The sequence below is a fragment of the Ovis aries genome, chromosome 2, assembly GCF_016772045.2.
Source record: "Ovis aries strain OAR_USU_Benz2616 breed Rambouillet chromosome 2, ARS-UI_Ramb_v3.0, whole genome shotgun sequence".
Lineage (NCBI taxonomy): Eukaryota > Metazoa > Chordata > Mammalia > Artiodactyla > Bovidae > Ovis > Ovis aries.
In genome coordinates this window covers 210,098,974-210,116,720 of record NC_056055.1, presented here as the reverse complement: position 1 = coordinate 210,116,720, position 17,747 = coordinate 210,098,974, and the positions used below count along the sequence as shown (strand labels likewise).

At 41.3% G+C, this 17,747-nt stretch overlaps 1 protein-coding gene across 4 annotated transcripts in view; it reads left to right on the top strand.

Annotated features, from left to right (window-relative positions):
* Positions 1 to 7,756: 7,756 nt before the first annotated feature.
* The window catches only part of PLEKHM3 (pleckstrin homology domain containing M3), a 214,158-nt gene continuing 204,167 nt past the window's right edge, over positions 7,757 to 17,747 (top strand). For 3 of the 4 annotated variants that reach the window (XM_042244111.2, XM_004004870.5, XM_060410311.1), the window contains exon 1: positions 7,757 to 7,895. The gene's annotated coding sequence lies outside the window, so the exon portion shown is untranslated. Of the gene's footprint in view, positions 7,896 to 8,164; positions 8,392 to 17,747 lie in introns of all 4 variants that reach the window. The other variant, XM_042244110.1, reaches the window with a different exon arrangement.

Genomic DNA, 17,747 nt, shown 5'->3' with positions numbered 1-17,747 from the left:
GTAATTTGTTGTTCTTATTGCTGTTCAGTCACTAAGTCATGTCTGACTCTTTGTGACCTCATGGATTGCAGCACACCAGGTTTCCCTGTCCTTCACTATCTCCTGGGAATTTGCTCAGGTTCATGCTCATTGAATGAAGTGATGCTATCTACCCATCTCATCTTCTGCTTTCCTCTTCTTCTTTTGCTTTCAATCTTTCCCAGTATCAGAGTCTTTTCTAATGAGTCAGTTTTTAGCAGCTCTTTTTCCAGTAGTCATGTATGGATGTGAGAGTTGGATTGTGAAGAAGGCTGAGCACCGAAGAATTGATGCTTTTGAACTGTGGTGTTGGAGAAGACTCTTGAGAGTCCCTTGGACTGCAAGGAGATCCAACCAGTCCATTCTGAAGGAGATCAACCCTGGGATTTCTTTGGAAGGAATGATGCTAAAGCTGAAACTCCAGTACTTTGGCCACCTCATGCGAAGAGTTGACTGATTGGAAAAGACTCTGATGCTGGGAGGGAATGGGGGCAGGAGGTAAAGGGGATGACAGAGGATGAGACGGCTGGATGGCATCGCTGACTCGATGGACACGAGTCTGAGTGAAATCAGGGAGTTGGTGATGGACAGGGAGGCCTGGCATGCTGCGATTCATGGGGTCGCAAAGAGTCGGACACGACTGAGCAACTGAACTGAACAGAACTGAATGGAGGGCCTAGTTAGTATTAACCACATATAAGCCACCTCAAGCCCATGAACCCCTGACCAAGAGGTCAAAGCATTCCTGTATGTGCTTCTTGAATACCTAAAATGAACCACACTCATATTGCCCAAATATAGAAACTTTCTTGTAAGGGTCTATTACTCATTCTTGATCTTTCTGTTTTAAAAAGACATAGTCAGTGATAGTAGGGTATGGAATCATTGAATATTTTGCTTTGTTGAAGGCTTTTCACCTTTCTTTTCCTGTTTACCTATTTGTAGAAGTGATAGCAAAAGACTGCAAATCATATATGGTCTGACCATTAACTAATCAGAAAGAATCCTGCCTCTAATGCAAGAATGGGATCAGGTATCAATCCTTTGGGTATTGGATCTTAGGATGGGTAGAAAGGGAATTCTTTGGAAAGAGATTTGAGACAGTTAGGAAGCTTAGGAATAGAAGCCAGTTACAATAAATGGAGTAGCCATCATAGTCTACAAGAGTCCGAAATGCAGTACTTGGATGCAATCTCAAAACGACAGAATGATCTCTGTTCGTTTCCAAGGCAAGCCATTCAATATCACAGTAATCCAAATCTATGTCACAACCAGTAATGCTGAAGAAGCTGAAGTTGAATGGTTCTATGAAGACCTACAAGACCTTTTAGAACTACCACCCAAAAAAAGATGTCCTTTTCATTATAGGGGACTGAAATACAAAAGCAGGAAGTCAAGAAACACCTGGAATAACAGGCAAATTTGGCCTTGGAGTACGGAATGAAGCACGGCAAAGGCTAATAGAGTTTTGCCAAGAGAACACACTGGTCATAGCAAACACCCTCTTCCAACAACGCAAGAGAAGACTCTACACATGGTCATCACCAGATGGTCAACACCGAAATCAGATTGATTATATTCTTTGCAGTCAAATATGGAGAAGCTCTGTACAGTCAACAAAAACAAGACCAGGAGCTGACTGTGGCTCAGATCATGAACTCCTTATTGCCAAATTCAGACTTAAATTGAAAAAAGTAGGGAAAACCACTAGACCATTTGACCTAAGTTAAATCCCTTATGATTATAGAGTGGAAGTGAGAAATAGATTTAAGGGACTAGATCTGATAGACAGAGTGCATGATGAACTATGGACAGAGGTTCGTGACATTGTACAGGAGACAGGAATCTACACTATCCCCAAGAAAAAGAAATGCAAAAAGGCAAAATGGCTGTCTGAGGAGGCCTTACAAATAGCTGTGAAAAAAAAGAAGTGAAAAGAAAGGAGAAAAGGAAAGATATAAGCATCTGAATGCAGAGTTCCAAAGAATAGCAAGGAGAGATAAGAAAGCCTTCCTCAGTGATCAATGCAAAGAAATAGAGGAAAACAATAGAATGGGAAAGACTAGAGATCTCTTAAAGAAAATCAGAGATACCAAGGGAACATTTCATGCAAAGATGGGCTCAATAAAGGTCGGAAATTGTATAGCCCTAACAGAAGCAGAAGATATTAAGAGGTGGCAAAAATATAAAGAAGAACTGTACAAAAAAGACCTTAATGACCAACTATGATGCTGTGCTCACCTAGAGCCAGACATCCTGGAATGTGAAGTCAAGTGGGCCTTAGGAAGCATCACTATGAACAAATCTAGCGGAGGTGATGGAATTCCAGTTGAGCTATTTCAAACCTAAAAGATGATGCTGTCAAAGTGCTGCACTCAATATGCCAGCAAATATGGAAAACTCAGCAGTGGGCATGGGACTGGAAAAGGTCAGTTTTCATTCCAGTCTCAAAGAAAGGCAATGCCAAAGAATGCTCAAACTGCCACACAATTACACTCATCTCACACGCTAGTAAAGTAATGCTCAAAATCCTCCAGGCCAGGCTTCAACAATACGTGAACTGTGAACTTCCAGATGTTCAAGCTGGCTTTAGAAAAGGCAGAGGAACCAGAAATCAAATTGCCAACATCCGCTGGATCATTGAAAAAGCAAGAGAGTTCCAGAAAAACATCTATTTCTGCTTTATTGACTATGCCAAAGCCTTTGACTGTGTGGATCACAATAAACTCTGGAAAATTCTGAAAGACATGGGAATATCGGACCACCTGACCTGCCTCTTGAGAAACGTGTATGCAGGTCAGGAAGCAACAGTTAGAACTGGACATGGAACAACAGAATTGTTCCAAATAGGAAAAGGAGTACGTCAAGACTGCATATTTCACTCTGCTTATTTAACTTATATGCAGAATACATCATGAGAAATGCTGGGCTGGAAGAAGTACAAGCTAGAATCAAGATTGCCAGGAGAAATATCAATAACCTCAGATATGCAGATGATACCGCCCTTATGGCAGAAAGTGAAGAAGAATTAAAGAGCCTTGGATGAAAATGAAAGAGGAGAGTGGAAAAGTTGGCTTAAAGCTCAACATTCAGAAAACTAAGATCATGGCATCTGGTCCCATCACTTCATGGCAAATAGATGGGGAAACAGTGGAAACAGTGGCTGACTTTATTTTTTTGGGCTCCATAATCACTGCAGATGGTGATTGCAGCCATGAAGTTAAAAGATGCTTACTCCTTAGAAGGAAAGTTATGACCAACCTAGATAGCATATTTAAAAGCAGAGACATTACTTTGCCGACTAAGGGCCGTCTAGTCAAGGTTATGGTTTTTCCAGTGGTCATGTATGGATGTGAGAGTTGGACTGTGAAGAAAGCTGAGCGCTGAAGAATTGATGCTTTTGAACTGTGGTGTTGGAGAAGACTCTTGAGAGTCCCTTGGACTGCAAGGAGATCCAACCAGTCCATCTTAAAGGAGATCAGTCCTGGGTGTTCATTGGAAGGACTGATGCTGAAGCTGAAACTCCAATATTTTGGCCACCTGATGCGAAGAGCTAACTCATTTGAAAAGATCCTGATGCTGGGAAAGATTGCGGGCAGGAGTAGAAGGGGACGACAGAGGATAAGATGGTTGGATAGCATCACCAACTCAATGGACATGGGTTTGGGTGGACTCCAGGAGTTGGTGATGGACAGGAAGACCTGGCATGCTGCGGTTCATGGAGTTGCAGAGTCGGACATGACTGAGTGAATGAACTGAACTGAACTGAAGTAGCATTTGTGGAGCTGTTTTAATATTTTAACAATGGAATGGCCTTGTGGATGCCTCCCAGCTTCATTTGTACTTTTACGCAAGTCCATTTATGCCTTTAGGGTTCTACATCTCAAATGCTTTTAATTTGCTTAATAAGACAAACAAATTATATTCTATTGCTCTCAGTGAATATCACAATCATCTTTACTTGGGTATGCTTGTGTACATGGGGTGAGATATACTTGGTTTGCAAATTCTAGGCTATAAATAACACCAACATTTTTTGATTCTGTTTAAAATATATTTTGATGAGACTTTTGTTTTACTTCTTGGAAGATAGCATTGCTTTATTGAATCCTGGCTGGACCATTACATTATAAAGGAAAGTTTAGAGGAAAAAAATTTAATGAAGGCGTACAATGATAGAATCTCATTGCATGTCATTTGGTATTTTACTTTGTTATAATGTACATTTATGAAGATGATTTGTGTGTGTGCGTGCTAAGTCGCTTTAGTCGTGTCTGACTCTTTTTTACCCTACGGACCATAGCCTGCCAGGCTTCTCTGTCCAGGGGATTCTTCAGACAAGAATATTGGGAGTGGGTCCTCCAAGAGGTCTTCCCGACCCAGGGATCTAACCCCTGTTTCTTATGTCTCGTGCATTAGCAGGTGGGTTCTTTACCACTAGTGCCACCTGGGAAGCCCCGTGAAGATCAGTAACTAGGTACCATAAGTGTTGTGGACAGAGGAGCCTGGCGGGCTACAGTCCATTTGGACAAAAAAGTTTGGACATGACTTAGCAGCTAAAAAAAAAACACCCAAAAAACAAACTAAAAAAGTGCTATGGAAAATGCAAAGATGGAAAAAGCAAATTCTTTGCCCTTCAGGGGATGCAGATGGAATATAATTGTGGAGCCTAAAGCAGGATAGCGGGAATTAACGAAAGAGTATCCAGGAGTGGTTAAAAAGAAAAGTGAATCCAGAGTGTAGGGTGGGAGAAAGAAGTATTGTGGAAGTAAGTCTGGAAGATGGAGTGCTTTCACTTGTAAATGACGATGCTTTCAGTTGTAAATGACCAGCACAAACTACCTTGAGTAAATAGGGATTTCATTGGTAGCATACTGTGGCGTCTAAAAGGTATAAACAGGTGGCCCTTTGGATTAGGGTAATAATGATGTAGGCTCATCGATTGTAACAAATGTATCATCCGAGTGCGGGATCTTGACAGTGGGATCGGGGTTGTGTATATGTCAGGCACAGCCAGTATCTGGGAACTCTACTTTCTGCTCAGTTTTGCTGCAAACCCAAAACTGCTCTGCAAAATAAAGAAAAAGCATGCTATGGCTGCTATGTCTGGGATCATCCACTTGTTTTGGTTCTGAGGATCTGCATCAGTGATAATGAGTAAATCTAGTCATTCTGTAAGTGCAGCTTTTTAATACATTTTAGGTACCAGATAGTCTGCTTAATGCATAGTGGGAAAAAAACGACAAAGCATCAGCCCAGTGATCACCTACATTGGAAGCACTCTGAGGCACTTGTAAACTCACAGAATTCAGGACTTTACTGTAGACCTTCAGAATAAAAATCTATGGGTGTATGGTCAGGCCACTCAATTCAGCTATTTTCTTGCTCTCTGTACATTCCCCTGCTCACCTACACCCTACCCACATGACTGGCGTTCCTATGTACTTGCCCCAGGCCTCAACTGGAAATTGTTCCTATTGAAGGGGCAGTGAGGGGCATGCCCTTCTACTGGTTTCCCTGGTAAGCCATGGGCCTATCTGATGTCAATTGTCAATTCCCCCTGTAACCAGCAACCACCCCAGGAGTGAAGACTGCTACCAGTCCACAGCACGCCATGGGGTGTCACTTCAGATTCTTGCTCCAGACATATAAGATCCTCCACCCATTAAACCATAGATATCTCTGTTGCTAAGTCCAAGCTCTTTCTTTGGTCTTAAAACTGGGCAAGTACAGGCCTTGTAGGCATGTGGGGTGCAGCCCAACAATGGGTGTGTGACCCAGGAATTTGCAGTTTCAACAAGCATCTAAGAGCCTTGACACTCAAAATGTGGCATCACCTGAGAGTTTACTAGAGGTGCAAAGGCCCCACCACAGACTCTTGAACCATGATCTGCATTTTAACAGGATCCTCACAAGTTAAAGTTTGAGAAACACTGCTCTAGAAGATTCTGTTTCATGCTGAAGTTTGAGAATCAATGGCCTGGGAAGGCTAATGAGTATGTAGATAAATGCATTTATAGAAGAACATGTGAGTTCCTCTGGGCATGCTTAAAAGGATCAGGTTCCTCAGAGACTTCTAGGAGAGGTGTGATGACACTTGCTTCTTAAAGAGCAAGGAGAAGTTGGCCAGGCTAAAGGGATGGGGCAAAGGTGACAACTCTCATCAAAGGGAACCAGCTATCAAAAGTCCTGAGGCAAAAGAGAATACTGCATGTTTAGGCAACAACAGGTATCTCAAATTGCAGTGTAAGTTTTCTGACAAACTTATTTAAACTCTAAACATCAAAAGAGATTTTTTTCTTTTAATTCAGTGGGGAAAGATTTTTATTCATTTTCCAGAGAGTGGGGGAATCATGTTTTTCAAACCTTATCTTGCTACTTTCTCTGGCCTCCTTCAACAATTTTTTTTGTGTGTGTCCATTTCTTTGTTCATTCATTCAGACATATATACCTTGCCACTGTGAAAGTCAAACTGTTAAATTGCTCAGTCGGGTCCACCTCTTTGTGACCCCATGGACTGTAGCTTGCCAGGCTCCGCTGTCCATGGAATTGTCCAGGCAAGAATCCTGGAGTGGGTTGCCATTTTCTTCTCCAGGATATCTTCCCAAACCAAGGATCAAACCTGGGTCTCCTACATTGCAGGCAGATTCTTTATATTCTGAGCCACCAGGGAAGCCCCTGATCAGTAGGCACAGAAGCCATTGTGCTTTGTACCTCTAAGTGGTGGTGAGTGAAACTGAAATAGTTCCTGCCCTCAGGGAGTTTGTGGTTCAGGTGGTAAAGAATCCGCCTGCAATGCGGGGCACATGGGTTCTATCCTTGGGTTGGGAAGATCCCCTGGAGAAGGGAAAGGCTACCCACTCCAGTATTCTGGCCTGGAGAATTCCATGAACTGTATAGTCCATTTGGTTTGCAAAGAGTTGGACACGACTGTGCAACTTTCACTCACTCACTCACTCAAGGAGTTTACAGGTGAGGCTGGAGTGGGATTAGAGATGCCAACAAAACAGGTAAGGTTTTTTTTAAAATATGTAATTATAAATTGAGAAAATGGCTAAGTGCGCTATGATGGAGAATAAAGCAGGAAACTTCAAAGACAGTCTTCCATTCAGACCAGCCTATCCTCTTGTAAACTGGCCAAAGTCACTGGGGGTGGGTTGGGGAGAACTCAGGTCGTCTGCCAGTGTGCATGTACACACACACACACACACACACACACACACACACACACACGCCCTTTCTGTTTTGATGTGAATCTGAATGGGGGTTGAAGACCTCTCAAAACCATCCTCTTTCAACCTGCAGGCTACAACATGAAAGGGCAATGAAAATTGACTTTCATCGCAGCTCCAAACCGGAAATGCGAAGCAACCTCTAGGTTCTAATAGTCCTATTTTTAGAAATAAGTTATTTCTCAAATTCTCTTAATCAAGGGAGCTGCTAAAAACTAGTCCCAGGTTGGTTCCAAGTAAAAATTTCGATTGCAAACATCCACTTGGGCGTTGAGAAGAGCAGAGAGGAGACTGAGGCACATAGCACTGTTTTCAAGAAGTATGTGATGAAGACTGTGAGAAAACAAAGAGGTAAGAAGGCCAGGAGGGTGTGGTTGGCCACACCGGGCGCTGGGTCCCTAGGGCGGGGAAGACGAATCCTTGCGGCCTGGAACCTTGTGCGTCGGAGTCTCGCTTCCCGGGCTGCTGGAAGGAAGCATTTAAGTGTGGGACCGCAAGAAGCGCTTGTAAACAGAGAGCCGGGCCGGAGTGGTCGCTGGCCAAATGGGCTGTCACCGTGAGGAGGGCGGGCTGCCGAAACCTAGCCCCAGCCTGGAGTAGGTTGCAGGCCCTGCAGGTGAAGGGAGAGAAGCAGTCGGTGGCCAGGTGAGCATCTGTCTGCTTCTTTGCCGCCTGGCTGGCCACTGGGGGAAGGGTGTGGGGATGACAGCATTGTAAATATCCGAGAAGCTCCCTAGGGTAGCGGTGATTTTGCTATTTCTTTCATCCTCTGGAATGAAAATTGCACAATAATGCAGTGGATAATAGTGGAGAGGAGATTATATGATGCATTGTCTGTTTATTTTTATGAATCAGGTATATAAGTAGAAAGCAGTTGAAATAGCTGATCCTGTTCTGTGCGTTTTTTTTTTCAGTCCTCCCCTCCTGGGTCCTAGAAACGAGGCCTCAGCAGAGCTTTTAATTCGCATCTAACTAGGGCTCCCAGATTACAACGATTGTTCCTTCTGTTGACCTTGCTCATTTTTAATATATAGTAAATGCCACTGTGTGACTGATGACAAGCATGATTTGGTCTTCTGTAAAAGGATTACTAAGCTAAAAGATTGAGATCCGGAAATTTTAGACCCACTCCTCAAATAAAGTAAGTTACTACTAAGATATACAAATGAATGACAAATAAAGACTGATCTAGATTTATAGCTTGCAAAGCAAAACAGATTTGAATTTACCAGGTTAAACCGAGATTGAGTTATGCTGTTGTAAACTTATTTGGAAGTTTTCTTTATTCTTGGAAAAGAGAAATATCTAGGCTTTTTTCCTGTAATATATTAATTCCAGTTGTCATAGTCAATTGCAATTTGTATTCATTCATAAGCTACTTTGGCACACCTTTAAGATACAAGGCAATTTTTATTTCATTAGCTTCAAAAAAAATGCTTTAATCAAAACTGGGCTGAAAGATCAGTAGACATGCAGTCCTTCTGGGTAATATAGTCTAACTTTTAGTTACTAGAAGAATATTAGAGTAAATTGCACATAAAACAGTGTTTTAAAGTCATGCACATCAAGGAGATAATATTAATGACTGATCAGTTTGCCTTTACAGTGAGTATTTTCACAATGTAATGGTTCATAGCAAGAACTATAAAGCCAGTGTGGGTTTGAATTCCTGCTTGGTCACTTCCTATTGTGTAACCTTGAGCAGTTTATTTGTTGTGTTTCTTAATCTTTGGTATGGGAATGACAGTACTGACCTCATAGGGTTATTATGAGGATTAAATGAGTAAATATCTTTAAAGTTCTTAGAACAGCACCTGTAGAAATTGCAATATACATGTTTGTTAATAAATACATAAGGATATAGCAATGTTAAAAGTAAATGTTAAATGGGTATAGTTTCAGTTTTGCAAAATGAAGAGTTCTAGAGATTAGTTGCACAACAAGGTAAATATACTTAACAGTCAGGAACTGTACCCTTAAAAATAGGATAGTAACTTTCATATTGTCACTTTCCCCACAATTAAATCTTTATCAGCAGTGTTAGCAAAGTTATATACAGTCATCCCTCGATACACAAGGGGGCTTAGTTCCAAGACCTCTCAGATACCAAAATTCAAAAATTCTCAAGACCTTTATATAAAATGGTGTAGTGCCTTGCACTTAACCTACACACATCCTCTGGTGTAATTTAAATCATTTTTAGATTACTTATGAAAGTGTTAGCCGCTCAGTTGTGTCTAACTCTGTGATCCCATGGACTGTAGCCTGCCAGACTCCTCGGTACTATAAGATCACTGGTAGTACCTAATATAATGTATATTCTATGTAAATAGCTGTAATTTCAACGAAAATACTTTGTAAATAGTTGCCTTTTTTTTTTAAGTTGCTAAGTCATATATTACTCTTTGCTGCCCCATAGGCTGTAACCCCCCAGGCCCCTCTGTCCATGGGATTTCTCAGGCAAGAATCCTGGAGTGGGTTGCCATTTCCTCCTCCGGGGGCTCTTCCTGACCCAGGGATCAAACCTGCATCTCCTGTATTAGCCGGCAGATTCTTTACCACTGAGCCATTAGGGAATCTGCAGATAGTTGCTTGTTGCTCAGCAAATTCAAGTTTTGCTTCTGGAACTTTCTGGAGTTTTTCCGCCAGGTATTTTCAATCTGTGATTAGTTGAATTTGTGGATGTGGAAGCCAAAGGTACGGAGGACCCACTGTGTTCGGAATCTTTATTAGCACTTAGCAGGCCCTCCCCACAGCTGTCTTTGCTATTGGGAAAATGCACCTTCTGGCAGTCATCAGTAAGATTCACTTATTTGGTAAATTCATGCAATTAAGACATCACAAAGAGAACAAACAAATGATTAGAAGCAACACCTAAGATGCTGTGGCCCACACAATTCTGAAAATGCCCCTCCCCTGGGATTGCATGCTCTAATCCCTAGAACCTGTTGCAGTGATGAAGTGTCACTTCCTTGATCATATTATGTTACATGGCACAGTTGAATATAAAATAGGAGAATGAGCTGGTGGGCCAAATCTAATCAAAGTGAAGTGAAGTCGCTCAGTCCTGTCTGACTCTTTGCGACCTTGTGGACTGTAGCCTACCAGGCTCCTCTGTCCATGGGATTTCCCAGGCAAGAGTACTGGAATGGGTTGTCATTTCCTTCTCCAGGGGATCTTCCCGACCCAGGGATGAAACCCGGGTCTCCCGCATTATAGGCAGACGCTTTACCGTCTGAGCCACCAGGGAAGTCAGATCTAATCAAAGGGGCCTGTAAAAAGAGGAGAGCGTTCTCTGGTTAGGGAAATCCGAGCAATCTGAAGCCTGAGAAGGACTGACTATGTTGTTGCTGCATTGAAGATGGAGGGGATGCTTGAGAAGGAGTGGAGGCGGCCTTGAGAAAGTCAGTTCAGTTCAGTTCAGTCGCTCGGTTGTGTCCGACTCTTTGCGACCCCATGCCACAGCACGCCAGGCCTTCCCGTCCATCACCAACTCCTGGAGTTCACTCAGACTCACGTCCATCGAGTCAGGGATACCATCCAGCCATCTCATCCTCTGTCATCCCCTTCTCCTCCTGCCCCCAATCCCTCCCAGCATCAGGGTCTTTTCCAATGAGTCAACTCTTCACATGAGGTGGCCAAAGTACTGGAGTTTCAGCCTTAGCATCATTCCTTCCAAAGAAATCCCAGGGCCGATCTCCTTCAGAATGGACTGGTTGGATCTCCTTGTAGTCTAAGGGACTCTCAAGAGTCTTCTCCAACACCACAGTTCAAAATCATCAATTCTTCAGCGCTCAGCTTTCTTCACAGTCCAACTCTCACATCTATACATGACCAGTGGAAAAACCGTAGCCTTGACTAGATGGACATTTGTTGGCAAAGTAATGTCTCTGCTTTTGAAAATGCCATCTAGATTGGTCATAACTTTTCTTCCAAGGAGTAAACGTCTTTTAATTTCATGGCTGCAGTCACCATCTGCAGTGATTTTGGAGCCCCCCAAAATAAAGTCTGATGCTGTTTCCACTGTTTCCCCATCTATTTCCCATGAAGTGATGGGACCAGATGCCATGATCTTTGTTTTCTGAATGTTGAGCTTTAACCCAACTTTTTCACTCTCCTCTTTCACTTTCATCAAGAAGCGTTTTAGTTCCTCTTCACTTTCTGCCATAAGGGTGGTGTCGCCTGCATATCTGAGGTTATTGATATTTTTCCTGGCAATCTTGATTCTAGCTTGTGCTTCTTCCAGCCCAGCATTTCTCATGATGTACTCTGCATATAAGTTAAATAAGCAGGGTGACAGTATACAGCCTTGATGTGAGAAAGTCAGGAGACCTGGAATTGCTGAGGGTGACCGAGCATGGAAATCGGGAACTCAGACTGAGGGCCTGCAAATGAATGAGCTCGGAACTGGTTTCTTTACCAGAGCCGTTGGTTAGGAACACAGCCTGGCCAGTGCTTTGATTTCAGCCTTGTGAAGGAGAGCCTGAGCTGAGAACCCAGCCAGCCCCATCCAGACTCTGACTTTCAGAATTGTGAGGAAATACATGTTGTGTTAAGGTTCTAAGTTTGTGGGAATTTGCTACACCACAATAGAAGACCGTAAAGACAGGAACAGATTATCCATAGAAGAGAAAACTAAATGGCTAATAGTCATATGAAAGTGCATTCTCAAATAAAAAAGAAAAGAAAAAAAATGCTTTCTCTTTCCATTAATCAAATAAATTGAAACAACAACCAGCTCTCAGATTTACATAGATTTTAAAAAATTCTAGCTCTTCACATCAGTTAGTGTGCAGTAGAGCAGGCACTCTCAGATGCTGTGAGGGGTACACTGAGGTTAAACCTTTCTGAAAAACTTGTTGGCTGAATGTCTGAAAAATCTCACGAATGTGTCTACTCCTCAGTCCAATAGTTCCACTTCTAGCAGTCTGTCCAAGGGAACTTATAAGAAATATTTAAAAAGTTAACATTCACAAGTGCTTAATATAGCTTTGGTTAGAAAAGTCAGGTATTGACGATAGTCTCAGTGGCCAACAGGAGGGGAACAGTTTGAATTAATTAGGGTATTGTCAAAAGATATGGTGTTATAGAGACTTTTAAAAGGATATTTATGAAGGGTTTTAACAGTATGGAAAGGTATTTACCAATTTTTGGTAAATAGGAGGAGATCAGTTAGAGAAATATATGTGTAGTAAGTGAAAAGTGTTAGTCGCTCAGCTGTGTCCAACTTTTTGTGACCCTATGGACTGAAGCCTTCCAGGCTCCTCTGTCCATGGGATTCTCCAGGCAAGCATAGTGGAGTGGGTAGCCATTCCCTTCTCTAGGGGTTCTTCCTGACCCAGGGATCTGAGTCTCCCACATTGCAGGCAAATTCTTTACCATTTGAGCCACCAGGGAAGACCATAATAACTCTCAACTATGTTTAAAAAAGCAGAAAATATACCTATATAAGGAAAGAGGCTGAAAGGGCCAAAATGGAGCAGGACTTTTTTTTTTCCCATTGGAGGATGACTAGGCATAGTTTATTTCCCCTTGAACATTTTTATGTATTTTCAAAACATTTAACAGTAAGTATATAGTAGTTGTATATAACCATAATAGTTAACAAATATTATTTTAAATGCTGTTTAAAACTCTATGCTATGGGGCATACAATGACTCTAAGACCTTGTTCAGTCAAATAATGGAGAAAATAAAAGTTCATAAATAACTAAAACGTGTGAGAAAGTGATGTTTTAAAGAAAGACAATGAGATAGGAAATGATAAATATGGTTGAGAAGGTTGAACACAAGGTAGGGTAACTTATTTGTCAATACAGATAATCAGTGTGAGCTTTATGGTAGAAGGATGGATGAGTATCATACTGAAATAATAGAATAAGGAAGCTTGTGGTTGAGTTTCCTTAAGTCTTTGTTTTCTCATAGATTGATGGATTTTAGGCTTTGGGCCATAGACTCAGGTTAATTATACAAGTGGAAAACAAAGAACTATGATGGCTATATAGCCATTAGCGAAACAAACAAACAAACAAAAAAAACCATTGCATGTTGTTACTAGGAAAACCAAACTAGGCTGGTAACATCTGCATTAAAAACCATATAAAGGTAATACTTCCTGAATATTTATCAAGTATTTAACATACTGTATTCCAGTTTAATCTTGTGTGCAGCTTTCCTATGATATGTGAAGTCAAGTCATACATTTACATATTTAAGAAGCAGGCAGGTTGTAGGGTACTATTTTAATTACTGGTTTCAGAAAACCTGATTTTACTAGAAACCTGAAAAGGTTAGACCGGTTGGGTAGAATGTTTAGGATTCTCTGTCTCCGGAAACTTTCCAGGAGCCCCAGACCACTGCCGCTCCTCCTCCTTTTCCTACTATTCCTTTGATAGTTCGATATGCCCTCTCCTCCGCATCTGTAGGAAAGTCCTGGAAGTGTCTCTTGCCCGACTGGCTGTTAGCCAAATGCTGATTTTCTTCAGGGGGCATGTTTACCCTTTAAAAGAAACTGTGTTGAGGAATATCTAACAAGGAATTGCTTTTTTTCTTTTTCCTTTTTCTTGTAGAGTGGATTTAGTATTTGGTTCTTAAGTAGCTGAACCGTATTCTAGCTTGGAGTTTCTGGTGCAAGCTAAATAATTCAGAGAACTGGGTACTGAGTGAGAGTGTGGTAAGCATAACCACCAGCAGTGAATCCCATGCCCATGTTTGCTCTGCTTCACTGTCTACTGTAGGTTTTACCAGACAGCAATAAAAAGCCCACATCATTCACCTTCATGTTGACAGTTGGGTAAGAGGTTTATTTGGTCCATGAGTGTAGTTAATGTTAGCGGCAACATGAGTTATGAGCAAAAAACCAAAGTCAAAATATAGAGGCCATTGTGTTGAGATGTCAGGCATGCTATTTTTCACTAACATTTTTTTTGTTTTTCATACACTCATTAACTGTCAATTTGAGTTTTGTGTTTTACATTTGATCCCCTGATGATATGTCACATTTATGAGTATGGAAGAGATTATTCACCTAGTTACCATGATTAGTGTAACCAATTTATAATTCAGTGCAAACTGAAGCTGCCTTGGTCTGTATTATCCGTTTTACCTGTGGACATTTATCCAACTGCAAAATTGCTAAATGTCCATTTCACTCCAAAGTCTACAGATGTGATTATAGATTTTCATAGAACAAGGAACGTGTATTATAGATTAGAAAACATTGGAAATGTAACCAACAGTTTTTATGCTCCAGGAAATTAGCTAAATGATCTTTTCTCATAAACTTTTCCAGAACAACTTCTCTTCCACCCTCAGGGATTCATTGGTTTGTTAATTAGACAAGTAAGAATTGAGCATTTGTTTTATACCTTGACACATACCTCTTATACTTGGAGCCAGAGATACAATCTTGAAGGAAACAGGCACAATCTTGCCTTCGTGAAGGTTGCCATCTAGCAGGGGAGACAGACAAGTAAACAGGCTATTTTTACAGAGTGAAAAGCATTATAATTGAGAAAATATGTGTGCTGTGGTACCTCATAAGAGGGATGTCCAGAATGGACATGGGAGGTCAGGGAAGAAGTGGTACCTCAGCAAAGACCTGAAGGCTGAATGAGAACTGACTAAGTTCTGTGCCTGTGTGTGGGGGGGTGGTGGTGGGGGTACAGGATAAGAGATGATGGAGATTTAAGAGGTAACCCTAGAAAAATAAGTGGATCGGAGCTCTTATAGGCAGTGTTAAGGAATAGTAAGATTTATCCAGAAAATAACAGAGTTTTATCAATATTTTTAGAAAGCCCTCTCTGACTGCAGTGTAGTGAATGGATTAGTGGAAGGAAAAAAGTAAAGGGAGGAAACTGGCTGGTGTCTGAACGAAGGTTGTAAAGAAGGAGAGAAAGGGATAAATTTGGCAGATCTCAGAGAAGTAGAATTAACATGACTTGCTGTTCAGAGTGATTTTGGGGGGAGGGAGCCAGTAGGGTCAAGGATGATGATATTCTTCACTCTGTGGAGAATGCCAAGAGGAGGGCAGGCAGAGGGTTAGATGAGGAGTTCGGTTTTGTGCATGTTAGGAGTTAGGGGATGTCTGAAAGGCAGTGGCATGTGTGAGTCTTGAGCTCAGGAGAGTAATACTTCTCATCTCCATGTGGACTTCTACAGAAAGCCACAGGGATGGAGAAGATCACCCAGGGGAAAAGGAACTAAATAAGAGGGTTATGAGGAAAATAGGGGAGCACCTACATTATGATATGGGCATTTTGTTGTTCAGTCACTCAGTCATGTCCAACTCTTTGAGACCCCATGGACTGCAATATACTAGGCTCCCCTGTCCTTCACTATCTGCCAGAGTTTGCTCAGATTCATGTCCATTGAGTTGGTGAGGCTATCTGCCGCCTCCTTTTCCTTTTGCCTTCAATCTTTAACAGCCTCAGGGGCTTTTCAAATGAGTTGGCTTTTCGAATTAGTTGGTCAAAGTATTGGCGCTTCAGCTTCAGCATCAGTTCTTCTAATGAATATTCAGGGTTGGTTTCCTTTTAGGATTGACTGGTTTGATCTCCTTGCTGTCCAAGGGACTCTCAAGAGTCTTCCCCAACACCACAGTTCAAAAGCATCAATTCTTTGGTGCTCAGCCTTCTCTATGGTCCAGCTCTACATCCATACATGACTACTGGAAAAACCATAGCTTTGACTGTACAGACCTTTGTCAGCAAAGTGATAAGGGCACAGGAAAGGGAGCTCATACAAGGGACTGAAAGGAGCATACAGAGATAAAGGAGAAGTGCTGGAAGAGACCGTGTTAATGCATTCAAGAGAGCGATGTAAAGAGTGAGTATTCAATAGTTCAGTACTACTGAGAGGTCAGGCAGTTGTGGAGTGAAAAGTCTCCCGGGTTTGGCAATAAGAAGATTGCTGCTGACCTCTGCCTGTGCAGTTTCACCTGAGGCAGAATCAGAGTGCTTCCACATGGTGAGAAGTAGAGTCAGAGAATTAAAAAAAAAAATTTTTTTTTCTTTAAGGAACTTGGAATAGGAGAAGGGACAAAGTGTCCGAGCTGTAAAGGAACTTGGGGGAAAAGGGAAGATGTTACTTGTTCATTATTGCTTCTTTGAGAAGAAATGTTCCTTTTGAATCACCCTGAATCTAGTCCTAGTGAATCCTTCCATTCTAAGACCACCAGAAAGCACAGAAACTAATGCTGCCTGAATAGTGCAGGAGGAACCCTTGAGTAAATTAAAACCTTGTCTCAGAGCTTCCAAAACTGATTGCTGTCACCACTCTCTCCACTAGTTTGTTGGTTTGTAATGGGAGAGATCAAAAAGACTGTGGTGACCTTTTCCCTGGTACCATCCAGACGACACCTGTCAGTATCCTGTACCCTGCTTTTGAGTTCTCAAAGCACTTACATTATGTCATTTGATTTGCACTCCAAAACAGTCTTTGGAGGAGGTAGGACAGGAATCCTTATTTGACCTACATTGAAAGAACTAGAATTCAGGTTCAAATGACTTAACAAGTAGTAGTGGTGCATGGACGCTTCAAACTCAGGTTTTCTAATTCCAGACCTTGTGGTCCAAAAGTAATTACCCGTCACTAAAAGGTCAGATATCATATCTATATTTTCACTGTAGTGGGGTCATATGAAACCTGGGCATGTCATCTAAAGAAACAAGACTGAAAGTTGTGGGTCAACTTTGTTAGAATCCCATATATACTGGTATTTGTCCCTCTATCTACCTGTCACCCCCCCCCCCAAAAAAAAAGTTTAGTTAGTTTATTTGGATGTGCCTTAATAAGCTGAAGCATGTTTGAATTACCTATAGTCACATCTAACTTGAAAATATTCCTTTCAGTTCTTTTGACAGAAATACTTATTTGCAGGGTTAGTTTTTTTTTTTTTTTAAAGCAAACATTTTTACAAGTGTTTCTATTTATTGGCTAAATGAAAAATGATGTCTTTGGTAAACATTAGTGAAAGGTTAGGGCAATTAGGCCTATGTAAACATTTTGAAAGCACTTGTTTGGCCAAAATGGAGTCACAGTTATTATACCCTTGCAGACATTCCAAGCAGTATGTCCAAGGTCACTTCAGAGAATTGAGGTTAGCTAGTTAGAACAGCCTTTTATTCTGTTTGTTCAGGCACCTCTCATTCACCATTCCCTTAGAGAATTTACAATGACACAGAAATAGTACAGAGGTGATTTTTTTTTTTTGTAAATTAAGTATATTTAGCAGTTAACTTTCTGAGTTGTGGGATACACAAATAGAAAGATTTAAAAATAATTATTAAAGTTCTTACTGTTTGAAATTAACATTCAAAGTACCTTATGTGTAAAATTCTAGCTGTGTTATCTCAAGGTAATTAGTTTGCTGTTGTTCTACTGGCTGGTATGTGCATTTTAGAGGCTGGTTTCCACTCACTTACTGGCCATATTAGCTTGGACAAGGTATTACTGCATTTCTTTAAATCTCAAGTCCCTTATCTGTAAAGTGGTAAT